This window comes from Rattus norvegicus, chromosome 15 (genome assembly GCF_036323735.1).
Source record: "Rattus norvegicus strain BN/NHsdMcwi chromosome 15, GRCr8, whole genome shotgun sequence".
Taxonomy (NCBI): Eukaryota; Metazoa; Chordata; class Mammalia; order Rodentia; family Muridae; genus Rattus; species Rattus norvegicus.
In genome coordinates this window covers 15,834,465-15,862,336 of record NC_086033.1, presented here as the reverse complement: position 1 = coordinate 15,862,336, position 27,872 = coordinate 15,834,465, and the positions used below count along the sequence as shown (strand labels likewise).

Here is a 27,872-nt window from a genome sequence, read left to right as displayed (position 1 = left end):
TACCACACCCTTAAAACCCCTCACCCACGGCCACCCATGTCAGTAGCCCTTTACTTACAGGTGGATCTTAGGTTATAATATTGACTCTTTGATCTTGTGTCTTCTGTCTCAGCTGCTGTGAGTACCTGAGTGTGTCAGTCCTGTCCTGAAGACACGGGTCTTGTTCCTGTCCTCCCTTACCTCTGATTCTTAAAAACAACACTCTTTTTTTTTTTAAGATTTATTCATTTATTTATATAAGTATACTGTAGTTGTCTTCAGACACACCAGAAGAGGGCATCGGATCTCTTTACAGATGGTTGTGAGCCACCATGTGGTTGCTGGGAATTGAACTCATGACCTCTGGAAGAGCAGTTGGGTGCTCTTAACCGCTGAGCCATCTCTCCAGCCCAAAACAACACTCTTTTACTACCTCCATTTTCCATGGTTCCTGAGCCTTGAATCGTGCATGTATGCATTTTCTGATTTGTGGCTAAACACTCTACTGACACTCTGTGTACTATCGCTAGTTATGGGGGAAAGGGCTCTGTTTAGTCTGTCAAGTGGCCATGGTCCATCATGGAGGATGAACAGCTAGAATTCTTCCTACTGTAGTTTTTTACAGGTAACACTTTCTGTGTCAGAACTACTCAGCTTTGCCCTGAGAGTCCTACAGACAGTATCTGAATGACTGGACATTCTGTGTGCCAATGAGACTTTGTTTACGTGAACACACACAATGGATTTGGTTTGTTGGTAGCCTGTTCATCCTGACCCATGGGCTGACTTGTGTCTTTCATACCCTTTAATCTCAGATCTCCTTTGTACTTGTAAATATTAGTGAGGAGGGAGCCCCCCAACTTCTGTTTATATAGATTATGTCTTGATATTTTACCATTTTAAAAATAGATACTGTCTTAGGGTTTTACTGCTGTGGACAGATACCATGACCAAGGCAACTCTTAGGAAGGACAACATTTACTTGGGGCTGGCTTACAGGTTCAGAGGTTCAGTCCATTATCATCAAAGTGGGAGCATGGCAGTGTCCAGGCAGGCATGGTGCAGGAGGAGCTGAGAGTTCTACACCTTCATCTGAAGGCTGCTAGGAGAAGATTGCTTTCCAGGCAGCTGGGGTGAGGGTCTTAAAGCCCACACCCACAACACACCTACTCCAACAAGGCCACACCTCCTAATAGTGCCACTCCCTGGCCCAAGCATATAACCAACCATCACAGACACTGAGAAAAATTTAAACTGTCAATTCATTTCAGACATTATTAAAGCCACAGCAAGTGGGGCTGGAGGGATGGCTCAGTGGTTAGGGTCACTGGCTGCTCGTCCAAAGAACCTGGGATCAATCCCCAGCACCCACATGGCAGCTCACACATATCTGTAGCTGCAATTCCTTGGGATTCCACTCTTCACATGGACATGCATGGAGGCAGAACACCAGTGCACATAAAAATAAACAAATAATAAATAAAATAGCATGTTCACATAAAAGGTATATTTTGAGAAATATTTTCCAAGCCAAGAATTATTAATCGGGAGTGTGGTTGTGCTTCTCCTTTTTAACCAGGCTCTAACATCCAGTTCAGCACACTGATGCGGTTTGCACTTGCTCTGTGCTGGCGTTAAAAGTCAGGCAGTCTTTGGAACCTGCCTCCCTGTGGCTCTGAAACAATCTTGCAGACTCCCTGGGCTTCTGTAGGGACCACCCTTTGCTAATCTCCACTCTCTAAATGTCATTAATGGAAATTAATTTGCCTGGGAAATGCCATCTATGTTAACCCCCTATTTTAGAGTTCCTTTGTCATTTCTTTCTGAGCATGCAGAGAGCGTGTAGTCAGGTGGTCGGAGCCTTGAAAGCCGGCTTGCTGTATTTTCTGAGACATCACCTTAAGCTGAAATTGGCTCTGGATGGGTCACAATAGCGTTTTCCTTACCATAGAGAAACAGCAGCCAGGAGATAGTCTGAGTTCATTGTCGTCAGCCGGGAAAGAGAAGAAGGCTACCTCTGTACAGGAGAGTGCTGTTGAGGACAAAGACACTGGAAAGAATGATTTGCATCCAACTGGGGAGGCTGAAACTCTCCCAGAAAACTGGGTTAAACTTGAAAGGAGGCTGAGCCTCAGAGTGGCTGCTTTCCAGGTCACTTCAGATTTTTGAGAGCTGGGGGGTCTCATAGAGGGCTTTTAAGGGCCTTGAAGTTAGATGGTCGAAGAGGTTTGGAAGTCTGAAGTTTTGGGGGTGGGGCATGTTAATTTCTCTCACACTTGATCCTAACTTAGTGAGGAGAGGAGGGGCATCCCCATCCTTTTCCTCTCTCTCTCTGTCTCCCACCTCTCTGGATTTCCTTATGCTCCCTTGAGTTGACTCTCCAAACAAGAAGTCAGTCAGCTCACAGGTCCCCAAGGCCATGCTGCTAACCCTTTTCTCACAAAGAAGAGCAGTATCTTTTAAAGGCTGGGTCTGTTTTGTACTCGGAATACACGGGTGGAGGAGGGTGAAGTTGCAGATGGCTTGAGCACGTTCAGTGGTGAGATCTGCATAGGTGTGACTAGACCGAATAAATACTAAAGTCATTCAGCCTGGTGCTGGAGGCTTGAACCTAATTGCCTCTCTTTATATTTAGCTCAACTTTAAAGGAAATTTATAACTACATTGGGCTCAGTGAATTCCCTGGATGCCCTACCCTTATTACCCATTATAACATATTTCTGTTTAATTTACTACTTGGAGCCGTGATCCTTCAGTGCACTTGGAGGATGGGGAAGTGAATTTGAGTGTTTTTGGAGGTTCAACTCTGGCTGGGTAAAGGGAGAGAGTGACTTTTACCTTATTCTAGAATGTTCACGTGTTTGTGAATTTAGGAGACATACCCTGTCTTTTTTTCCCCTTACCCCCAGACTCATGCTCAGCTGCGTCGTTTTCCTTCTGCGTGTATGCCCCTCCCCCCACTTATGACATCTGTTACTCTTATGCTCCCCAGGAAATATATGCGAACCCGCCTAACCACTTTGATTAGAAACAAATGCTCATCCCTATCATTAAAGCTACAGCTGTAGGCTCTGCTTCCACACAGGGCAAACTGCTCTGCCTTGTATGGAATCCCAGCAATTAGCAAAGAAGTGCGAGTGGCTGAGTGAGACTGGGTTTCTGGAAACACAGGCAGGAGGGGATTTAGTAGTGGTGATACCCAGTCCCCCCTCACTTGCCCCTTTGTTCTGTTTACTGCTAGCTACATATTTCTTCCTGTGTGTTCCCTAGCGTTCTTCCATCACGCCATATGGGCCTTTTCTCTGGTGATTAATCAGGCTGCATGCTGGGCTCTCTGATTCACCAGGGACTGTGTTTCCTCATGGTCTTGTCGGAACATGCAGAAGAGCAGCATGACGCTTCTCACGTTTGCACCCGCTGCTAACAAGGCATCTGAAAACTGCTAGGCTGCATTTGAGGAGGGCCAGATCACATTGTCTTGGTGTTCTTGGGCCTCTAATTTTGCACTAAAATGATGATGGTAATAACGATGTGTTTTGTTTTGTTCCCCCCCTCCCCCAAAAAAGTGGGAGCAGTAAGGAGAGCAGAGCCCACATTCACTGGCCACTTCATACCTCTTACAATGGGTTAGTGAAAAGGAGTTGAGACCTGTTATTGAGATTTAGTATCATTGGAAGGATGGCAAAGGAAACTATAGCAGCTTGTGTACTTTCAAAAGCCCCCAACACCACAGAGTTACAAATCTAATTGGCTTTTATTTACAGTGTATGAACCCGGGCTGTCACCTTTGCTGTCCTACGGAACAGACAGCACTCCCACTGGGCAGGAACAAGAAAACAGAACAACAGTTTTCAAAAGCTGAGTGTTTCTTACCAGGTTACTTTGGAAGACCCTTCCTTGGTCAGGATTCAAGCACCGAGTTCTCTCTCATTGCTCCAACTCGGGCATGGTGGGTCGTTTAGATTTCAAGACTTTGGGTCCGAATGCTCCCTCAGTGGTTTCATTCATTGAGTGGCATTTAACACGATCAACCCCATTTTTGTTTGGTTCGTTCTGGCACTCAAAATCATGGCCTCACATTACTTTGGTTCACTAATGCTTTGGGGTATTGTGGTAAGACTTCATCTGCCCTTGGTCTGGAGAGATGGTTCAGTAGGTAAAGTGCCTGCTCCACAAGCACAAGGACCGGGTTTGGATGTTCAGAGTCCAGGGAGGGCTGAATATGGCAGTGTGTATCTGTAATTACCGTGGATCTAAGGTGAGGTGGAAGGAGGAGGCAGGGCAGTTCTGGAAGCCTACAGGCCAGTCAAGCTGATTAATTAGAGATCAACAAGTGACCCTGTCTCGGTCAAGGTGGAAGGTGAAGTATGACTTCGACACGAGTGTTCTAGTGTGTATTGGCTGCCTCTGACACACACCCCCTCAACATTCGCATGCACATATGCTTCCACACAAGTATTTTTCAAAGGACTTTTATCCCTTCTTAAACCATGCCATGCTTAATTTATTTACTCTAATGTGATGAAGGTTGGGACTGCGAATGCCTTCATTTTAGAAGAGAGTTATTAACAATAGACATGGGGAAACCAAATTGTTTCAAGTTGGTAGAAGCAGAAAGCATTCTTTTTTAAAAAATACGCTTGCACAATTTAGTTGTTTCCGTAATTATGATTGCTATTGAATTAAAATGCACACACCTTCTATTCTGTCTGTCTGTCTGTCTGTCTGTCTCTCTCTCTCTCTCTCTCTCTCTCTTTCTCTGTATAAAGTGCACAGATCTTTATTTTATAACTAGTTACCTTTGTGCAGGTGTAACTATTGTCACCCGAGTGACAGTCATCCAGAGTGACACAGGGGACATTCCCAGCATCCTAGCCGCAGTCACTGTTTCCACATACCTTACCAAGTGACCACTGACCAGGGATCATTGTGCCCAAAGAACACCAGTATAGATATATCTGTGCTGTATTTCCTCTTTGGTGTTTGGTGGTCCCTGCAAGCTCTACTGATGGAAGGGAAACAAACCAGGAGACGTAAGAAGGAACTTTGGTTCAGCATGACTTAGTTCACCCGACTGGTTCAACATTCTGGAATCTGACCCCAGGTAGTTTATTTTTGACATATTTAAACATAGTACAACTTGGAGAAAAGATTCCCTCTTGACAATTACCACAACAAAGCTTAAAACATGACAACACTGAAACACGTTTGCAAAGCACACGTCTTTTGCAAAGCCCCTGTGATCTCTTTTCTAAGAGTGAGTTCTTTTGAGTATGCGCAGGATAAGGGTCTAAGGAGGAATGGTTCGTAATAAACATAGTATTAAACTCCTTTTCGAAGTGCATGGAGCCGTCTTCGTAAGGATGGACTCTGTTAACCGAGAAACAGTGCTCAATGCTCAGAAGTCTGGGGCAACTGGGTAAAGCCTGGCTTGACAGAATAGCAATGATAACAAGCTATAAACAACACCCACCCCAGGCTTCTGGATGGAACAGGTGTAAATCCCTTCTGTTGGAGAGAAAAGTCTGCATGTTGAACATTTGTGGTTTCTCTAGTACTGTCTGTGAGCACGAAGACTTGGTTGGTGTCCTACAGGTGTTTTGCATCTTCTGCTCATACAATGTATGTTTAAGTCACTCACCAAGTAATGTGGGCTATGTGGATTTCAGTGCACACTGATAATGTCAGTGTATGGAAATTTACCAATTGCTTATTGCTAAGCCTGAGTCCTTCTAGCTTAGAGCTTCAAGGGTACGCTTGTCAAGAACATCCTGGCAGTGCCTGTTGGAGCCTGTCTGTAGGCAGCGCTTACCAAAGTAACAGAAAGATGGGTTCATGGTTCACACTTGAACCTGGACTCTTTGCTGGAACTCTGGTCGCTATTACTGGCAGTGACAGAATTTCATTTTCCTCTCATGTGGAGACTTTGTGACTTTATGTCAAAGTTCAGTGGGCTGGCCCTTTGAGGTGTTTCTTTGAAATCAGTCTTGCCCCTGTCACCTGGGTACTAGGCCATTAAACTTGCAATCATTTTCAGAACGATGCTTTTAGTATCACAAATCCTGGACTGTAGGAAATGTCCAATCAGTTTAGAGCTTACAAGGCTTTGGAGAGTTCTGGTTACAATGATAGAAATTTCTATGAGATGGATATTGAGAGAGATTTGTGCTTACTTCTGTTTTTTTGTTATATTATTATTATTATTATTATTATTATTATTATTATTTGTTTGATGTCCTTTAACAGTCTTGCTGTTAATGGCTTAGTCAATGGAGTTCAGAAGCCAGAGGTAGAACTTCTAAGACATCACAGTTTTGGGGGCAGGGATACCCTTTCTATGCCCTCTTTGTGCTGTTTTGTGTGAGTCTTTGTGAAGCCACTTAGTCTCTTCTGCTTATCTGGGCTGGGGTAGAATTGCACCAGGTCCTTCCCTTCCCTTGATAAGCTGAAGGGTGACTTAATTTAGGAATGTTTGTAAGAAATATATTTAATAGGTTTCTGTGAGTTTATTCATACACTTTGTTTAGGATTCCTTAGTTATTAAGAGATATTTGCAATTCTACTATTAAACAAAAGCTCACCTCTGTCCTTGGAAGGAAAAGCCTTTCCCTTCATCCAGTTGTTCCTATCATGGAAGAGACTGTGAGGCGAGGTAAACAGAGGTGAAGTGCTTGCCTGGGACACTGATGAGGTGTGAGGCCTGCTCACAGATATGACTTTATAGATCAGACAGAGCATCCGTGGTTCCTCTGTAAATCACAGCCTCTTTGAGCAGCCTTGTGTAGGGACTGTAGAGCTAATGAGACATATTCTAGCATATTTCAACTCTACTGTCTTCGAACATACTGTGAGGGGTTGGATTGGATTTGGTGATCAGTGGAGAGGAGAAACCAAAATTTGTCCCCTGGGAGGCCAGTTAATTAATCGGTGAAAATCGTGGGTTCTGAAGGTAGACAGTCAGGTTTGTCTCTCTAGTCTGCATGGTCTAATGTTAAAAAACTTTCTTTTTGGATCTGCCAATTTCTGAAAGGGAATATTGGAGAATGTTGTAGTATTACAGTCTGGGTTTCAGATTATTGATATGGAGGGCTGTCCTGGGCATTGGGTGATATTGAGGACATTGACTTCTACCCCATAGATTCCATCAACGTGACATGGAACTGTATCTCCATTGTGGTCAAATGTCCTCATTGGGCTGTGAGGCCCTTTGGTTTCATGTTAGATTATTTGATACTCTGTTCTGTTAAATTTATTGGTCAAATAGCCTTTTACCTTTAAGAAAAAAAAATTCTTGGGAGTAAGCCAGAGTTCTCTTTGATTGCTTAACAGAAACAAAGAATCCACAACACACAGGTAGCAATGTCAGTCTGTCCCCATTCTCTGTGCATTTGTACTCTTGGTATCTTTTTTTCAGTGAGGTAGGACGAATGCATGCTCAGCCCTGCTCGATGGATGGTGACTTCTGTATACCTTCTGCTCCTGGCCATTGCAGGCAACAGTCTTGTCACCTGCCCATTTTCAGTTCGGCCCCCTGGGTTCGTGCAAACAGGCTCTTGTTCTTGTGGTCCATTTTCACAGTAGGGTTGTTAAAGGCAGTTCTAGCCAGGCGGCCCTGCAGAGAGCGTGAGCATGAGCCTGATAGAAGTGTGGGCACAGGTGTCAGGCAGTGGGCGAGCTCAGTTGAGGTGATGAAGGCCTTGGAAGGAAGTTCGGCGGCTGAGCCCCAGGTATGGGCTTATCACCCATTAGTGGTTGCACACCCAGACTTAAGGAGTGGTGCTTGGCGCACCTAAGGCGTGAAGTTAAGTTAGTGAAGATGCCTGGGATGGGTGTGACGAATAGATGGAAATAACACTTCAGAAAAGGCGGGGGGGAAGTAGGGAGCCAAACTCTGGCGTCTGTCTGGGCTTTGATTGTTTTTTGCAAGGAGGTGGATGCTGGAAATGTGGGCTGGTAAACAGATTATTTTCTCTTTCTTTGTCAATAACACTATTTTCTTACCGATTTGGGCTTTGGATCTCATAGGGGAAGCTAAAGGACAACTGAATGGCTGCTGTGAAGTAGCTTCCCTATTCCTGTTTGTCCAGCGAGAATGTCTGTATGTTCTGATATAAGGTTACATGTAGCCCTAACTTAATCTAACTTGCTCTATAGTTGTGGGTGATCTTGAACTTTCATTTTTCTTTCTTTTCTGTCTCTCCTGCTGGAATTATCCAAGGACCTCTCTGTGTAGGCTTTGATAAGATTATTGGAAACCCAATGAAAGATGCCATTTGATTTCATTGTTATTATTTAAAGGATATTTTTGTCACGGACATTAAAGTGGATAGCTCAAATTGTGACTATGTGATAAAGTAGAGCCCTGTAAAAGGAAGGCACTAGACAGCATGCTGACTCATTTTCTGTTTTGTCTCTAGGGGCCCCTGTGGCCTTCTTCCTCTGCACCTGGTAGAGGTGCATCCTGGGAATCCCTGGTGATTTTATACATTGGCTGGGATAACAACTCTGGCCTGAGCGGGAGCCATGTCTTACCCCTCATACTTGAGGAGCTCTGGTTGATGCTACTCCTTCTCCTTCTCTTTCACTCTTCTCTCCATCGTTTGTCTTGGAACCTTTTTGCATGGCACAGCAGAGTGTAACAACACTCAGGTTCATGTCCATTTCCTCATGTCTTCTCCAGAGCATTCTTCTCCCCTATCACAGTGATATCCCCCATTTTCCCCAGTCCAAGCCCAGAGAAGGATGCCTGCAGATTGAGCATGGGACATGTGATTCTTGCCAGCATAGACAAAATGCAGTGCATGCAGCCTATTGACAGCCTGTCATGCCTTGGGCACTCAGAATGAGAACACTTCACTGTAGAATTGGGCTATCTGATCTTAAAAAAAAAAAAGCCGTTTAAAACCATAAGAGAATGTAAGATTCAGCCGGGAATTGTTTCAGTGATGTACCAGGTATGAGCTGCATCTTTAGTGTAAACCAAGGCTCTGACCTAATTTTCATACTACTCACTGGAAAATATATAATGACACAGTCTCTATAAAGCTCTTAGACAAGGGAGAGCCTAATATTGTGCTTTGCAGTATATGTACAAAACCCACATTACTTCCGTTTCTCTTTGTGATTTTTCCTTCTGTGCCAGCATATTAATATTTTATTTATTCAAATTAAAGAAGCAACAAATTGATATTGTTGTTTGAAAACTTCTCAAAATAACCTCCTTCCAAATACCAAGACTCTCTCAGAAGTAAGTGAATCTTGTATACCTGTAGTGCAGTTCCCCATGGAGGGTTAGCTCATTTCCAGGGAACACAATGTTGTATTCATATTGACTGGTATGTTTCTGTCTTAGGGTCTCTCTGAAATCTTTGTGAGTCATTCTTCAACTGGTGGTGACATCATTGTTAGTACACTCCATTCTGCAAGGTAATATTCCATAGTAACACAGTAGCCAATTGTTTCTAGTTATACACTGAAGCAATAAAACGTATACAATATATATGTATAGGCATATATCCTGTTTATACCTACATATATCCAAGATGATATGCTACTTTGTACTGTTGCCTCTGAACTATAAAGGCTATCTTTCTTAAATAGATTCCAGCCAACTAGTAATGTAAACACAAGAAAATTCAGCAGATACCAAGTGCTGGTACTTTTATTTTTAAAGCATACTTTTCATTTGTGCTCAACCCCCACCCCCCAAGATGTCATGCTACGTTGAACTGTTGCCTCTGAATTATAAAGGCTATCTTTCTTAAACAGATCCCAGCCAACTTAATGTAAATTTCAGAAAACATCCCTGTAGTAGATATATTGTCATCTTTAGATTCATTATGTATCAACTTAATATAGATCAATATATGATCAAGTTGTAATACGTCTACTGAAGTATAGTCAGTCTCCTATGCAAATGAAGGAAGCATGGTGGCTTAATGCCCTCCCTTTAAGTGGCTTGCCTCCAAGACTTGCTGTGGAGGCCATGGGACACTGGGTGCCATTCATACCCTGCTGGGTGCATCATTAGCTCACACTGCTTTGTCTCCATGTGGATCATTCCTAATGAGCTTGCATTCTGCTTATCTTCAATTGGCTGTGCATAGAATCTTCATTCTGAATGGGACCCAGTTGCAGAATGTTTTAGAAACAACCCCAAAAAAATTATCTAGTACAAATAATTCAACTCTCCCTCTTTCCCTCCTGCACCAAATGTATTGTAAAGTCCTAGGCTCCATATTAGTCCCTGGTGACAACAGTGTGACCGAGCATGTGTACCGTCTCGCTGTGGTGTATGTCAGCCCTGGCTTTGTGTGGTGAGTCTGTGCAGGGCTGACTCCTTACAGCTTTGCAGAATTTAATGTCTGTTGTGTTAGTGAGGCCACAGAGGTAGCTAGAAGAGAAGTTGGACCATGCCAACCCTGTGTCAGACTGGCTCAAAAATTTGTGAAGAGGCTTCAGTCAGTAAGGTCAGCCATCTGCTTTGTAGACACTCTCAGCGCTGAGGGGTGAGGCGTGCATGTTTATGTGTATTTTTATGGATGTCAGAGATTGCCAGCAGTGTCCTCCTCTATCTCTCTCTACCTTATTTCTTGACACAGGATCTCTTCACCAAACTCGAAGATCGTTGATTATGATTAAGGTAGATCACCTGGCCAACAAAGCTACAGAGAGGAGGGGAGGGGTATTTGCTCCGCTCCCCCCACCCCCACCCCCATTTGCCACCAAGACCCGCTTGAGATCTGAACTCAGGTGCTAGTCCTTGCCCTTGAGCAAGAACACTGTCCAGTGAGCCATTTCCACTGCCCAATGCTTTTTACATTTTTAAATAGTTGCGTTCCTTAAATAATCACACGCCTTGATTTTGTTTCTTGGCCAGTGAAGCCTACGGCGTTTTTTTCTTTCTAGTCTTTTACTCCAGCTTTTCCTGGGTTTGCTACTCCTTCGTTGCCTAATGCTGTATGGCAGTCTTTCCACCTACATGGCTAGTGAGCCAGGCATGGGCTCTCCAACTTCAGCATGGGTCTGGTCATCAGGCCCAGGGGACCTGGAGCCGATACAGATTCATAGCCCTTCTGAGGTCTCTGGTGGTACCTGAGAGCCAACATTTCCGACAGGTCCTCAGGTGTTGCTTCTGTTGCTGTCTGGGGACCTCACCAGGAGAAGCATTATGAGAGAGGCATGAGCCTAAGGTAAGGCCATTCCTAAGGAGTCCAGAGCTCCTCATTCCAGGCTGTCACTGAAGCAGCCCCTTCTTGTTGGCTCAGAGTCCCTTACTAAGCATAGCAAGGGAAGTTAGAATATGATGCCCACAGTGCAGTGTAAACAGGGTAGCTGGCACTGAGATGCTACAGTGCTCTCCTCCTACAGTGTTTCATAGCCATGTGGCTGAATATGCGTTTAAGCCTCTCTCTTACCGTGAGACCGGATCTCTGTGTCTCCATTGTAAAAGAAAGCAAGGCAAGGTTGAAGTCCCATGATTAGCATGTGGCCCTTCAGGTCTTTGGTCCTAAGAGAACTTTCCCTTTCTGTCATAGCATCCCATTAACATGTCCTGTTATCACTGTCCTGTGTGCTTATGCTAAGTGAATCCCATCTGTCTCTATAAAACTAGAGGCATTTTATTGGGGGAAAATGGCTTCTAGATATAGTGTTATTAATGCTTTTATATTTGTAGACAAACCATTTACTTCTGGTTTCACTGTCATCTGTGTTTGTTGTGATTTGAGTTATGTTAGGAGTTTAAATTGTGGGGGGAAAAAGATTCACATTGAACACATGCAAATATTTTGTCACAATTGTAGGTAAGATTACTTTCTAACAGAGAAAATACTAGAGAATTACATAGTCTCTAAACAGTCATGGTGCTTCTTTCCATAGCCAAAGTAGCGTCTTGGTTTCCTCTCCACTTATATATGAAGCAAAATGAGCAAAACTTAGAGGAAATCTGGTGTACAGGAGCAGCCTATGACATTACAGTCAGTGATGTATTGACCGTTGAGTGAGCCGTTTGTGTAAAATCAAGCTTTTTGGATACTAGGAACTAGATGATTGGTTGTTGGTAAAGTATGAGTTGGATCACATTTTAAAAATATAAGTTAGAAAAGAGATTCTCAGTCTGACATTGAACTTGCAGACCTCCTGTGTCAGCCTCACGGATGCTGGGCTTGTAGATGTGCAACATCGCACCAGACTCCAGCATCAAGACACTGCCTGGACTGCTCATCCTTCTCCTCTTTCTTCAGTCAGTTCTTGTCTCTTCTCTCTTGAAGTGTGGTGGTTTGGTTAAGAAATGCCCTCCACAAGCTCAGGTATGGAATACCTGCTTCCTAGCTGGTAACACCATTGGAGGAAGGGTGAAACCTTGCTGGAGGAAGCCTGTGGCTGGATGGGCTTTGAGAGTTGGTAGCCTCTCCCTGCTCCCTCTCTCTGCTTTGCGTATGCAGTTGAAGACATGATCCTGCCATGTTTGAGCTCTTGCAGGACTCCTGTGCTTCTGGTACCACGAGCTGCAATAGACTCTTCATTCTGTGCCTTGCCTGCTTGTTGTTATCACAGGAAAAGAGAAGTTACCAACGCATCTGGTGCCTTTCACATTCCTAGAATGCATGCCTTTGAGAGCCAAGTTTAAGTTTATATCAGACTTAAGGCAGATCCTTAGAGCCAAAAGTTGCTTTTCAGTCCCTGGGTGTGCAACACGACTTCCTGATAGAGGAGAACAGAGTGTGTGAAGGGCTCCATGGAGCCTGCCTGGGTTCAGTCATTCTGCTTTTTTTTTTTCTTAAATTTGGGTGTTGTGGATTTTTCTTCTAAAAGGGTAATGTCTGGATCTAAATGAACAGTCCGTTCAGAAGGGTTGTTACCCTCATCCCTGGATGTTACAGACAGTGTGTTCCAAGTTTTGGTTCATCGAGGATGGTCACCTTGTCTATTACCCGGCAATGAGGCATCCACGGCTCTATTAAATGGCCCGCAAAAGTTATGAACCCATTTCTACTTGTTATTAGACATTGTGCTAATTGCACGGATGATTTAAATGTTAAAAAGGCATTAAAGCATTTGTTGTAATAATTAAGAAAGGAATTGGTAGGTTACAAATGAATGATAATGTCTTATTTCTAAAATATAGTATTGCCTATTTTTGTCAAGTGCTATAGTTATGAGACATTAATATCCAAATGGGAAATTTGATCTCTAAGATCATTTCAAGGAAGTCCTCTCTGGTTTTTGAAGTGTGAGTCCTGGAGCTATTAACACACTTTGTGAGGCGTCAGCTCTGCCCATTTGTGCACTCCTCAGGGGAAAGCCACAGCCTCCCACCTTTTGTCCTGGATCAGAGTGTTAGCTGAACTTGGAGACTAGGCTAGAGGCTTTTTGCATTCTATCATTATTACTTTTATTATTAGTGAAAGGTCTGATAATTAATTAATGAATGAATTAATTTGTAAACAGAGACTTGTGGACTAAAGACCAGCTTTTAGCTTTTCTGCTACGTGTGATGTAAGTTCTGTCTCTCGGGCCGTATGGCCAGTGTTTCCAGAGGTTTCCTTAAGGAAAGAGAGACATAGCCTTTGTGTCCGTCTTGATCTTGCTGACTGGAATGTAGACATGGGGCTATATCTTAAGTTCATGAAGTTCGTGCTCTGTTTCAGAGCCACAAGATAGGGGCAGCTGTGTGTCCTGTGGTTATGCATTTTTTAAGGGCAAATATTTTTCTTAATTGTTTGGAAATTTTCATATAATTCATGCTGATCATATTTACTTACCAGCTCCTTCCAGCTCCTCTCCTGCCTACTCTACCCCCTCTCCTCCCACACCCACCCCTCCCCCACTTCCACCTCCCCTCCCCCACCCCTTCTACAACCTACCCACCCCCCCCCAATAAAAAAAAAGAAGAGGGAGAAAGGGAAGAAAAAAACAAATTCAACTTGTGTTGCCCATGTACTCACTGGAGTATGATCAAATGCTCAAAATGCCCAGTGGCTAGCCCCATAAGGAAAATCCTTCGTCACCCCGACCCTGCCTGAAGCTCTCAACTGTGAAGAGCTACAGGGCAGCATCTCTATCACAAATTTTACGCTTTCTCTTCAATGGCTGCTGGTGACAATTACTGCTCCCAGAAAGACTGTAAGAGTGATAGGCCACGTTTCTAGCCATGCTCCGCTCTCTGAGTTGTGTCCCTGGAGAACGGTTGTGCCTGTTGCTTCTGAGAGGGTCTCGTGCCCTTGCTCACCAGCTGTACATTGAGGGACCCCGATTGCCTCGAGGCCTACCCTTTGCTAATTAAATCAAGGATGCCAGGTCCTTGATACTGTGGTGTGCACTACCTGCTCTAGGCTTCACGGGGACGGAGAGAAGGAACAGGTGTTTTTTGGGAGCCTCTTAGGCCTTGGTGTTTGTTCCCTGGGATTGGTCAGGCCACTGTCCTTATCTTTGTGAGGGTTGGTTCGGGTTTCTGTGTTTGCAAGCAGTAAGCTCTGAGTGTGTGGAGTTTAAGCTAGATGAAGTTTGCAGATGGTTTTCAAGTGTTCGTGGAACACAGAGGTGAAAGAAAGAGTGTGTTGGTGTTGTAGAGCACCAGAAACTGGAGCTCAGCAGAGGGGCATAGATTTCCCATTCAGATGGGTGAGGTCTGCTCAACTGTGGCTCCCAGCACAGGGCAATGATCTCTCAAGAACATCTCTGTCCTCCAAGGCCTCCTTTATACGAAGCAGTGTTACCGAGGGCTTTGGGTCAGGCTACCCCCATGTGCTCACCTGGAGGAGGCCCTTGACCTCCAGTTCCTATGGGTGGTTCCCCTCAGAGACAACTGTTGAGGAGAGAACATAGTTTACCAGTCAAAGCTACTGATTGAGAGGAGGAATAGCCGCCAGTCAACCAAAAGGAGAGAAAGAAAAGAAGTTACTAATGATGATGGCACATGTCCACATCCCTGCCAGGAAGGGTTCTAGAGGGATGTAATGCTACCATGAATGGAGAGGGATGAGTGTGGGGGCAGTGCTCACAGGGCGGGGTGGGCTTTGGAATTGTCTGGTAGTTGCAACTCCCCTTTCCTCCTTAAAAATGGCTGTTTTCCTTCTAATCCTGGGAATCATGTGTCAGTTCCGAAGCTCTAACTTTACTGGAAACTTGAAGAAGACTTTGACTGCCTCCAGAGGGCTGTTTTTCAGGCCGTGTTAGAGTGTTTCTTTACAAATAATTTACCTGTGGAACCCAGTCTCTTTGCACAAGGGTGAATTTGTGTGTGTATCAAGGACGGCTATAACCTGGAAGGGAGATTGGCTTCTTATACAAAGTGGAAGAAAAGATTATCTACCCTGTTACAAATGGTCTATTTCCAAAAATGGCATTTTGGATTCTTCTTCTTCTCGTATTGAGTTCATAGGTTGTATTTAAACAAACTATCTCAGTCTTATGAGGAACGTAGCTTGTTTAAGAGCTGTGCTTAAACATGTGCTTAGGAACTGAGGCTGGAGAGCGGAGTGCCCACGAGCCCCAGTAGCTTAGAATGAACATGTGCTTTCTCTGTCTTAGAAAGTTTCCTGTTTTTGAGAAAGCTCCAGCAGCATCGGTTCTAGAAACTATTTTGACGACTGGCTTCTTTGTTTTAGGTTTTACGCTCTTACCGAAAATCATCTTGATGATGTTGCTGTTTTAAAAAAAAAAAAACCTAGATTTTCTTCTGTTAATTTTTAAAATAATGTTTTTGAGACAAAAATCTTACTATGTATACCAGGCCAACTTCGAACTCAGCAACCTTGTAGCCTCAACCACCAGAGTAGCTGGAACAGTAGATGTGCATTGTGAGTGCTGAGAGAGAAAGGTGGGGGCATCTATGTGTTAGTGTTTGTGGACCCCGAGAGTCCCCTCTGTCACTCTCCACTTGAGCAAGTGCTTGAGTCAGGGTCTCTTGGTGAACTCAGCACACTGATCTGGTTTGTTTGGCCAGCCAGCTTACTATGTTAGGTACCTTCTAACTGCTGGAACTGAAACACGGCTCTTATGGGGTTTGGGGGGTCTGAACTTTGGCCCTCACACCTGTATACTAAGCACTGACCATTATGCCATCTCCTCAGTCCTACAGATTCTTCTTAATGCATTCTGATAAACTTATCCTATATTGAAAAAGATCTTGTGAGTAGAAAATGAATATTTCTCCTTTTAACATATCAATCACCACAATTAATAGCCTAGCTTCCCAAGATGACCTCCTAAGAATGATCCTGAGAAAGCTATAGGTTCAAATTCAGCCTCAGTTTCTCCTAGATGCATTGCATGTTCACACTATTGTAAAGGAAAACAAAATGATAAGTGGAACCACCATAGGCCGGGGACCATATGTAAAATGTTTCCCATTCATTGTAATCACACATTCACTGTAAACTCTTAATCCCCAAACCCGCTGTCACCAGTTTGTCCATTCCTTTGTGATTAATGTCTTACCGAGAGGGAAGAATAGTGAGATTGATAGTAGCAGTTATAGTTTCTGATAGGCAATGCACAGACTGCACGCAGCCTGATGAAGCATCACTGTAAAGTCCCCAGTCTACAAGTGTGCTAACTGACTAGTAAGGTTCAAGTTCTCAGGACCAAGACCAGCCTTTGCCTCGAGAGTGAGGTCACGGTAAGTGAGAAATAACTCCTTTTCTTCTCACATAGTAATATTGAAGGTATAGTAACCTTTTACTTGAAGGGGGCTGCCAGGCATTAACGGGAAAAGATGGGTTGTGTCAGCTGTGGTCGTAGGTTGATCGTCCCTTGGATGCAGTGTGGACAGCATGCGCAGAACGGCTCAGATTACAGGTTAGGTTAGAGGCATCTATGAAATTAGTTAAATCCATTCAAATGCTTTATGATTTAAAGCCTTCACATTCAGAAATTCTTCTTGGCTCAAGCGCTGCAGATAGAACGCAGTGCTGAGTTGGGGTTAGAAAGTAGTAAGTTCCTTTCGACTCAAACCGCAATACTCCAAGCTCCATTCCCTTCCTGCTGGCAAGTTGCACTCAGGTTAGATCGGTGACATCACTTCGTTCCAAAATTGCTTCCGAATTCGTAGCTACTGTACACTTCGGCCTGCTGTAATGGGATGTAGAAACAGACTGGAAAATGCCAGTTGGGTTTACACCGTGTGAGAAGACACGGGTCCTCATTTAGTGCCTTTCTGGGGGCTCTGGGGGTTTATTCAAGTAGATTAGAGGTGGCGAGTGGCAAGTCTGTTATTTAGTTTTAAAATCCAGGACTGTTTTATACTGCCGCTTGCTGAGCGGGGAGAAAGCAGGGTGGAGAGTGGAGGTTTGGTCTGTGTCTCTGTTGCTAGGAAATAAAATGAGGAATTCAGAGTGTCTGGAGAAGTTCCCTGTATTCAGGATTTTGTAGTGAGGGACACCGTGGCTTTTCTTAGGAGATGTGAGCCCAGGGTCCTGGGAAAGGCATTGCCATGGCACAGGGACCACCAGGACACGTTGCTCAGTGGAGCTGGGTCGTATTCCACTGGTCGTGTGTGGCTGTGTGTATGATTGGCTGGCCACCCACCTCGCCTTGGTCTGACCCTCTTTGTAACAGAAGGCTGACATACAGTGCCACTGACTCCAAGTGGATTTTAAATCTGCTTCTTAAGCTGAAAGAGGATAAATAATCAGAATAGTATCCAGTGGCTCCATAAATTGTCCTTGATGATCCATCTCCGATGAAGACCTTAGGCATCATCTGGCTTGATAAAATCAATAGAAACCCCAAAGCCTGCCTGGTTGTTGCAAAGTTTCCTACTCCTGTTTTTCCAAAAAAAAAAAAAATGTCACAGACAGGAAGAACTCCATGTGTAAAGGCACCATATTCTATTACCTGCTACAAACCATGATTATTTACCTATTTATTTTTATTTATTTTTACATTGGGGAAAATGGCAATTGAGTATGAAATTTTCAGGACTTTGCTTGAAAATAGAATTGAATGAAGTTCTGGAGGTTAACGCTTTTACAAGAATAAAAGAACTGAAATGTTTATCAGGCATCTATAAAATTTGTGTGACCCTTGACTGGGAGTGGTGGGGTGGCTGGAATGACCTTTCTCTTCTTCCTTTCTGTCCTTTGTAGAGCCTTTGGGTGTTCCTTGCCTCCTGTCATGCTCTACACCACCCCTGTGGTAGGCCTCTGATCTCTTCCGTGCCTCTGCGTCTTATGACTTTCTCTAGGATGCACTCTTGGTAGCCTCCAGCCTCTTCCAGGTCTCCAGTTCTCCTGGCTTCTGTCATGGCCTATCTGTGCTAGGTCCCCAGCATCTTCTGGGTCTCTGTGTTTCCTGATTCCTTGTGCTGCACCTGTGATGGTCCCCTGGCCTCCTCCATGCCTCTGTATCTCCCAGCTTCCTTCAGGGTGCATTGGGGATGGTCTCTTGAGCAGCAGGTATGCTGTGGCAGAGAGTGGGAAGAGGAGAAAGGCAGAGTAAAGCTATGTGTCTCTCAGTGTTTCCCGTTTCGGCTTGTTGGCCTTCCCGTTTTGACTTCATGATAGGCACGTGTTAATTGTGTAAGCTAAGAGAGTGGCCTCTGACTTAGCTTCTACCTGTAGGGACTGGACAGGCACGGCTAACACTTGCACTCAATGTTTGACTGTCACTTTTATGGGCCTTTTTTGACTGAGTCAGGACTAATAGGCTGTTTTACTCAGTCTAACTAACGTCCAGGGTGGGGGTGGGGTGAGGCGTGCTGCTTTCCTAGCGCAGTGTTTACACTTAGCTAGCACAGTGTTGCTACCCCGGGGATATTTGGCAATGCTTGGAAATAAAGGATGGCTATCTCTAGGGGTAGGTTTTATGGATTGTTCATAGTGTCTAGTGAGTGGGCAGAGGCCAGCAATTTCTCTCAACATACGGCTTGAATGACCCTCGTTGGAGGACTGCTCTGCTTCAAGGAGTGCCGAGGGTGGAAATCCTCAGAACCTTCTGTCTGGCAGGCCTCCACAGGAACAAGGCTGGTGGTACCTGCATTTCTTGCTGGCTTACCTGTCCTAGGGAAAAAAAAATAGTTTCCTGAAACTGTTTCAGTTTTTCTTTGAGTTTACACTGTACACTCGGTGTTAATGCAAAGCCAACGTCGTCACCATCTAAAAGGGCACAAGTTACAAGTTAGTGGAATCCACGTAGAGCCCGAATGCCTCCATTCTGGGTATACTAGCATTTTACTGGCTAGTGCAAGGCAGTAGAGTCTTTTGAAGGTGCTGGGACTCTATTGAGGATTGGTGGTTGCCTGGGTCTCTCATTTAGTATCATGAACTTGATGTTATTTTTCTCGTCTCCTTTGCAAAAACCTCTGTGTTGACTGGGTCTTGTTCTGGCTGTCACTTCCTCTGAAAAGTGAACATACTGTAGGGGACAGCTTGCTGTGTGAGCACAGTCTGAACACATGTCTGCCACCAGCACTCAGATCAGGAACCAAACCACCATCAGCCCCTTGGAGGGGTGGAGGGGGCGTCTCTCATAGACCCCTGAACACCTCAGGTAGCTGGTCTCTATTTAAGGTCAATCCTAGTCTTTGTCAAATGCAGTTAGAGACGTAGGAAGTATTATCCACTTGCAAGGCACCAGCTATTATAACTCACCCAATTAGGTTTGTCACTCGTTTCTGCTGCGTTGTCCTTGGTTATTTAAATATTTTACCTGTGATCTCCTCTGGCGAACCTCCTTTGCTCATAATTTTAATTTATTGTCTGTTCTGTTTGCTAGACACTTAATCAGACACCTCTCTGGCGAGAGTCTTGCAGGATTATTTGACTTCTTGCCTTTCAGTACATTGTGAATTTAACCAAGCATAATGCACTTGTGCCCCGTTTTACCCTACCATCCGGTTTCTTTTTTAACAGAGAGCTGGGGCCATTTGAGAGTTGCTTATCGTTCACATGGCTGCCAACATTAGAATCACAGTGTTGTTGCAGTGTAGTCTGTTACGAGTAATAGACCGTCATCCAATATGATGATATTGTTAACTGCTGGAGATCCCATCATGAATTCCAGGATACGGTGCCTTTACCAGTGTTAGGATGTCTAGAAAAGTTATGCCATTTGACCCATCTCTTTGTCTCTGTTGGGCTTCTATCCTAGAAGTTGGCACAAGAGTGTTGAGAGGAACAGAAATGCAAAACAAATGAACGAATGAACAAGCAAGCACCCAACAACTCCAACAGTTAACTGTGGAGCTTGAAGGTGTTCGGGTGATATTGCATAATTATTAACCTCAAGAGGAGGAAAATGTTGAAGGGCCTGTTTTGTATTGCGTTTCATGGTACCAGGTAATGCTTAGCAAAATAGCTTCTCCTAGAAGCTGCAGACAGAGACTCGTGACTAAGGCCATCATGAGCAAACTCTGTGCATCACTTTGCACATGCCCAGTGGCAAGTAAGAAAGGTGAACGTTGGAGCAATGAGAGAACAAAGGAGTCAGGGGGATGCTGGCAATCCAGAGGCCAGACACTGCCAGAGAAGCAGGGTGCAGCCTGTTTTCACTGTCCTGCTCTGTGACCCATGCGTTGGATTTGAGCACAAGATGGTTCTTGATGGGGCAGAGAGCACCACCATGAAATCTTGAATGTAGAGCTACTGAAAGCCAGGCCAATGAAGTTAAGGAGCATCCCTTGAAGCTTGTCTTGGTCTGTTTTGTGCTGTAATTCTAGGCTAGAACAGACCGGGAGAAGTTTAACACATAAGGAAACTGAGTTAAGTATAAATCTGGAGAATGCAGGGCAGGGGCAGGGCATAGTATCTGCTGGCAGGAAGTAGCCTTTTGCTGGGTTGACTCAGGTTGGAAAGGCAAAGAAAAGAGAGTGGGTCTGGAACACACACAAAACAGCAGGGAGCAAAGGGTGGTGGTGATCTTCCGAAATGTATTTATTTTTGTTTATTCATTTGCATTTTCACCTGTATTTTAATGTGTCACATGTGTACCCAGTGCACGTGGAACAAGTGAGCTGTGTAGAAGGGGCATCAGATTCCCTGAACTAGAGTTAAAGATGGTTGTGCACCACCTCAATTCCCAGTGGGGTCTGATCCATCGCTCTAGCCCCAGTTTGTTTTATAAAACTACTTCTATACTAACTAACTGGTCACCAAGGCAGGGTGTCGTGTTAGTTTGTTCAGTAATCCTCTCCCAACATGTTTGGATTGGACACTAGCTTCCAGTACGTTAACTCTGAGGGGCATGTTCAAGTTGCCAAAGACATACTGCCCAGTGGAGGAAGGACAATCCCGAAACAGAGAGGATTCTGGTCTGGAAGAGGAAGCATGTAAAATGTTGGTCAGGAAACTAGTAGAAAGATGGGTATCCATTGAATTTGCTAATGGGGCTTTCGAGGGCTGGGGTTGGATGACCTCACAGCCTTGACTAAATTGCCATCACGGCATAAACCCTGGAATCCTAGCATTCTCGAACCGGAGGACGGAGGACCAGAAGTTCAAGTTCATCTTTTCTACCTACTGAATTCCAAGGCAGCCAGGCAGGGTATACTAGATCCGATCTGAAAAGAATTGGGTGCTGTAGGTCAGTCTATGCCTGAGTCTCTCCTGCTAGATCGACATTCTATTCAATCTTCAGTTTTGCTTTCCTTTTGTTTCATACTGCGAAGTGAAATTTTTGTTTTGGTAGGCAGTCAATAGCTGACGTTTCGGCGGTGTTTGCTTACGTTGATTGAACAGTAAATAGACTGCTGTTTCTCTTTTCCTAAGACTGGAAAAGCTGGCACAGGGCTGCTCATTATGTAGCTATTTAATCATGAACGAGCATTTCCCATTCTTATAACTGTGTGAAGGTGCTGGGCTATCATAGTGAGGATGTGAGGGCAGTGCTTTACTGTGAGTGGTTTGCAAGGGCATATCCCCAAAAGATGCTCCAACATATAACAAAGACACGTGCTCCACTATGTTTATAGCAGCCTCATTTATAATAGCCAGAAGCTGGAAAGAACCCAGATGTCCTTCTACAGAGGAATGGATACAGAAAATGTGGTACATCTATACAATGGAGTACTACTCAGCTATTAAAAATAATGACTTCATGAAGTTCATAGACAAATGGATGGAACTAGAAAATATCATCCTGAGTGAGGTAACCCAATCACAAAAGAACACACATGGTATGCATTCACTGATAAGCGGATATTAGCCCCAAATTCGGAATATCCAAGATATAATTCACAGAGCACATGAGGCTCAAGAAGAAGGAAGACCAAAGTGTGGATGCTTCAATCCTTCTTAGAAAGGGGGAAAATACTCACAGGAGGAAATACGAAGACAAAGAGTAGAGCAGAGACTGAAGGCAAGGCCATCCAGAGACTGCCCAACCTGGGGATCCATCCCATATACAGTCACCAAACTCACACAATATTGTAGATGCCAAGAAGTGCATTCTGACAGGAATCTGATAGAGCTATCTTCTGAGAGGCTCTGCCAGAGCCTGACAAATACAGAGGCAGATGCTTGCCAATGGAGGAGCTAGGTAAGGGACTAAAGGAGTTTTAAGGGGTTTGCAGACCCACAGGAAGAGAAACATCAACCAACCAGACCCCTCAGAGCTCCAAGGGACTAAACTACCATCCAAAGAGTACACATGGAGCAACCAATGGCTCCAGCTGCATATGAAGCAGAGGATGGGTCCAGTATCAATGGGAGGAGAAGCGGTTGGTCCTGTGAAGGCTTGCTGCTCCAGTGTAGGGGAATGGCAGGGTCGGGAGGTGGGAGGGAGTAGGAGGGAGGCCAGAGGAAGTGGATGGGAGGGTGGGAGTACCCTCATCGAGGCAGAGGGAGGGGGGATGGGATAGGGGGTTTCTGGAGGGGAAACCGGGAAAGGGGATAACATTTGAAATGTATATAAAAATATGAATATAAAAGAAGAGAAAAGAAAAAAAAACTAGGAAAAAGAAACAAAGACTTAAGGTCTGAGGAATAGACCGGCGGGTGGGTGAAGATTCTTAATATCAGGCCTTTGCTTTTGTTGCCCACTCACAACTCTGCTTGACAGTGAACCTTGGTTCACTATCAGGACTCCCACCCTGCTTTTTTCTGAGTTAGCTGTTGTAGAGGTTACATAATTACCTCTTATTCCATACCATGTTTGAAGGCCTGGCAATGTGTGGTAACACACAGCTGATTCCTTCCCAGTATTTTATCAGAGCATCTACAGAAAATGATGTTTTTACAAAGGTGGTGGATTTTCTACCTTTCTTTTTCTCCTGTCACAACATCATCAATTTCATGAGCTGATTATCTGTGGAAATACCTTGGCCGGAAGTGGCTGAGGTTTGAGCTCTCCTACCCTCCTCATGCTCTCTCTGCCTTTGGCTTTTATGTGAGATAGAAGCGTGTCAGCTCCGGTGGGATGAGTGATGGGCAAACCCCCACGATTTCCCTGTCTTACATTTTCACCTTTGTGCTTATGATATCCCGGTTGCCATATGGAATTCATAGTAAGAGTTGGGGAGAGAGCAAAAGTGGAGCTGGGGAGAGGATGGCTCTGTAGTTAAGAGCCTGGTAGAGCCTCTGTAGATAATCATTGCACCCACATCTGTGGACTCAAAACGACCTGTAACTCAGCTCCAGGAAATTCTATGCCTATTCTGGCTTCAAGGGGTCCGCACACATGTGGCGTATATCCTCACACATGCAGTCACATAAAATAAAGGGAAAGAAAGCAAAATTAGTGATTACTGGAGCTTCTGGTAGAAGGCATATCTTTAGTTTTAGACACTCTCGCATTCATCACAAACTAAATATTTTGTAAGTGGAAGATGCGTGTAGCTCACTGGACTTCTAGCTTGGTTATATACCGTAGAGCATCATTTCCCCCTGGTGATCACCCAGGCAACTGTGGAGTGTGTTTCCCGCCCCTGCCCGGTATTGTGTGTCTTGCTCAGTGCTTTAGGAGCTTCTGGTAGAAGGCATATCTTTAGTTTTAGACACTCTCGCATTCATCACAAACTAAATATTTTGTAAGTGGAAGATGCGTGTAGCTCACTGGACTTCTAGCTTGGTTATATACCGTAGAGAATCATTTCCCCCTGGTGATCACCCAGGCAACTGTGGAGTGTGTTTCCCGCCCCTGCCCGGTATTGTGTGTCTTGCTCAGTGCTTTACTAACTTAAAACGGGCAGTTTCCAGTGTGAGTTCTACTGAACACACACTGTTTTGTGTCACTGTGAAGGTGGTAAATGTAGGTCAGGGCTGTCTAGTATCTATAGATACACATGTGTTTTACATATACCTGTAGTTAAATTATTTAGGAATAGTTAGATCTGTAGGGAAATGAAGTGGTTATGCAGAAGACTCACATTCCACATTACCTGCTTAGGGCTTGAGTTTGAAACTTCTGTGTTCCTAGACCCCTGTGGCCTCAGAGTGGCTCTTTCCACACAGCCCAATCCCAAGGCTGTGCCTGTAGGTGGGGTGGGTGTACCCGTCTTGGGAGGGTGTGTTCAGTGTAATGGGTGCCCCCTGACCTTTTTCTTGCTGGGAAAAGCTCTGCGACTATGTCTGCTTTAGGCCTTCCGGAACCTCAATTCTCAACCCTCTTTCGACTAAATGTTTGGTCATGTGTCTACAATTCCTGGGCTGACTGGCACATGTATGAGTGTTAGGTTTTTAAAGAGAATGCAAAACTCTTCCGCAGAGATGGCTTTCTATTCACACTACCGTTCCATTCATGATCATGACCCGTCGTCGGCAGCTTGGCCCCAACCCTTGCCACCAGCTCCTTGTTTTGTTCTCTCTATTCCGAGGGGTGTGCGATGTTTTGTGTTTGTCCAGGGCACAGGTTTATGAAGCTGAGGATGACTTTACCTCTCAAGTGTCTGGATTCCAGATGTGCGCCACCCTCCCAACCCCAACCCCATTCTTGTTTCTGTCACTCCCTGCCCGCCCACTGTTGATCTTGAGAGTTATATGCGATGGTAGTCTTGTGATTTTTATTTTTTTCATATGATCACTTCCTATTTCTTCTGCACGAGCACCCTTCTCTCAGCGTATGCACACTTGTGGTGAGTCTTGCCCTTTTTTCTCTTCTGTTCATGCTCCTGTTCATTCACATTGAAAACAAACACCAAAACCAGCTGCACCGTGGTGGCCCACACCTTTAATTCCAGCATTTGGGAGGCAGAGGCAGGTGGATGGATCTCTGAATTTAAGACCAGCCAAGGCTACACAGAACAACCGTGTCTGAAAAACAAACAACAACAAACACAAAAAGTCACCCCCAATCTCCTGGCCCAGAGGATTTTCTCCTCTATTGTTCTATAAACGGTTCGTAGCCCACCTCTAAGTCTTCAGTGCAGTTTTGAATTTCCTTTCTGTGTGAGATGTGAGGCTTCCGTACGATTTCCCTTCCTCGTTTTAATCGTTAGATGCGCAGTTGGTCCAGCACCATTTATGGGGAAGTGTCTCCTTGCTCCCTTGAATGGCTTTCGTGCCATTGTGAAAAACCGCACAATCAAGTGGCCAAACTGTGTGGCTCTTTGTGGGCTGCGTGGCCTGTTCCTTCGGTCTGCGCGCTCACACCGTGCAGTCTGCATTACCTTAGCTATGGAACAGCTTAGAGCAATTTCCTTCTTCCTTCTCTTTGATGGTGTCTCCTTTGAAGACTTGCTTCCCTAACCCCGCCTCCTTCTGTTTTATTTTTACCTGTGGAGACCGCTGTGTTCCTTGAAAATGACCTCACTGCTCTCCGAGAAGCCCTGTCTTTCAAGTGCCTGGCTTCCTGAAGGCCATTTCCAAAGGGCTGGAAATGTCTGCTTATCAACTCGTTGGCTTTTTTCTTTGTCTGGAATCCAGTGCTGAGCTGGATGGGGAGGCTCTTCGGAGGAGTCAGTGCTTTGATCCTTGAGTTTGCATGGCTCCGGGGGGACCAGCACTGTGGGTTACTCACTCTAGATAACAATTAAGGCTCCATGGCTCAGGGTGCTAGTTGTGGGGGGTGGGGACCATTTGTGACCCCCTGAAGTAGGGGGACATATCTTCCCATTTCTCCTGTAACTTCTCTAGTGTCCTCACACTCTGTGATGCTGTTGCCATAACTGTGCCTGGCTTGACACTTCAGGAGCCATTCAAGTCTCATTAATGTGGTTTATTTATGTGTAGCAGCCCTTTGTCTTCTCTGTGTATTGTTTACCAGATTCTTGTCAGGGCAAGGTCTTTTGAATTTTAGCCCACTGGATTTTTCTCACTCACCATGGATAGAGATGTGTTTTGGACAATTGGTGGGAAATACTTTGAATTTAGTTGTCAAAGAATCATCTCCGGGGCGAATAACTTGCTCTGGACTAGAGGAGCGTATCCGATCAGATTGTGACTGAGAATTTAGACGTTTGTTTTCTTTTGTGGGCACACGTGTGTTTGTAGGTTGCTTGAAGTCAGGTGTTCTCCCCAGTCGTTTCTTCAGAGTCTCTCGCTAAACCTAGAACTCACTGATTTGGCTGGGTCCGATGGCCAGTGAGCTAGGGCTCTCCTTGGCCTGTGCTTCTTCCCCTCAATTGGGATTGCAGGCATGAGCCACTATTCCTGGCATTTATATGGCTGTTCCAGATACACATGGGTGTCCTCATGCTAGTGTGGCAAGCACTTTCCTCTCTGAGCTGTCTTCCTAGTCCAAAGAAGAAGATATCGTCGTTGTCATCTTAGTCGCCGTCGCCGCCGCCGCCGTCGCCGCCGCCGTCGTCATCGTCATCACCATTGAGACAGAGCTTTGACTGTCTTGGAACTTCTCTGTAGACCAGGCTGGCCTTGAATTCGCAGAAATCTGCCTGCCTCTGCCTCCTGTGTTGGGGTTAAAGGGCTGCCCCACCACCAACCTGCTGCTAAATGACTATATTTTTAAACAGTGAGAATGTAATGACATTTAGGTTGTGTATTCTTTCCCGCCCCCCACACACACACGTATGTGGGTGTTTTCTTTCCTGGGGTACTTAGAAAACCTTCAACTCTGTTAAATCCATTAGCCACTGATCTAAGAAGTTGCTTGCATTGATGGCTGAAGTAGCCCTGTTTATTGGCGTTCACTGGGTTTTGTCATCTCTTAGAAATCTGGTAGGACAGCCCTTCTGCTGAGCAAATTACATGTTAAGATACTTCTCTGTCTGACCCCTCAACTGAGATTTGGTGAAGTTAAACGGCCCTTTAGTGCCAATACTTTAAATTTCCTGGAGATGAGCAATACTTTCATTTTCTCTTCCATTTTTATTTATTTATTTATTTTTTTAAGTTAGCTCTGTCTCCTTTTTGAAGAACTGTGTGACTGAGTGGCTCGGGGTGACCTCTACTCCAGACACTTCTACCTCTAAAGGACTTAGAGTGCAGTCACTCCAGCGTCCAGCTTAGGACGGACAAACTCCTTCTGAAACCCTTCCACACCTTCAAAGCCAGGCCTATTGATTATTGATACACGGGAGAGAGATACACTGAAATTTGAACAGTTGTTACAGTTATTTTTATTTTCTTGTTTATGCTTTTTATATACTCACCCATCTATTTAATGTACTGTGCCTATTAATGTACTTTGCCTAAGTACGCCTCCACTGCAAAATATTTATGGCTTTTATAATCAGGAAAAGCAATAAATGCTATTAAAAAAGGAATTTACCATGGGCCTGCTTAGTTGCGCGATAATAAGATTATTGATCAGTTCCACGGTCCCATGGATGCTGCCAGCAGGACTCTTTATTTCGCTTGCAGCACAAATGTCATTGCACCGTTTATTTCGCTCCTTAGATAAGGTTGCCAGGGTCTTCCCTGGGTCTGCAGTGAATTCTCTGACAAAATGCTGTTACCACCTGCGGGCCTGTAAGTTGCTGAGCCCCTCCAGGGCATCGTGCCTGCAGGGATTCGGTCTGTGCTGGCAGAAGCACCAACTGTTGCAGCTATGGTGCC

At 44.7% G+C, this 27,872-nt stretch overlaps 2 protein-coding genes across 5 annotated transcripts in view; both read left to right on the top strand.

Moving 5' to 3' along the window:
• Window positions 1-27,872, top strand: part of Ptprg (protein tyrosine phosphatase, receptor type, G) — a 683,913-nt gene that overhangs the window by 120,245 nt on the left and 535,796 nt on the right. The window lies entirely within an intron of this gene.
• The window catches only part of LOC120097096 (uncharacterized), a 99,430-nt gene extending 71,558 nt beyond the window's left edge, over window positions 1-27,872 (top strand). Inside the window, exon 2 of the mRNA XM_063274845.1 lies at window positions 1-27,872. This exon is cut by the window's left edge and continues 15,792 nt beyond it. The gene's annotated coding sequence lies outside the window, so the exon portion shown is untranslated.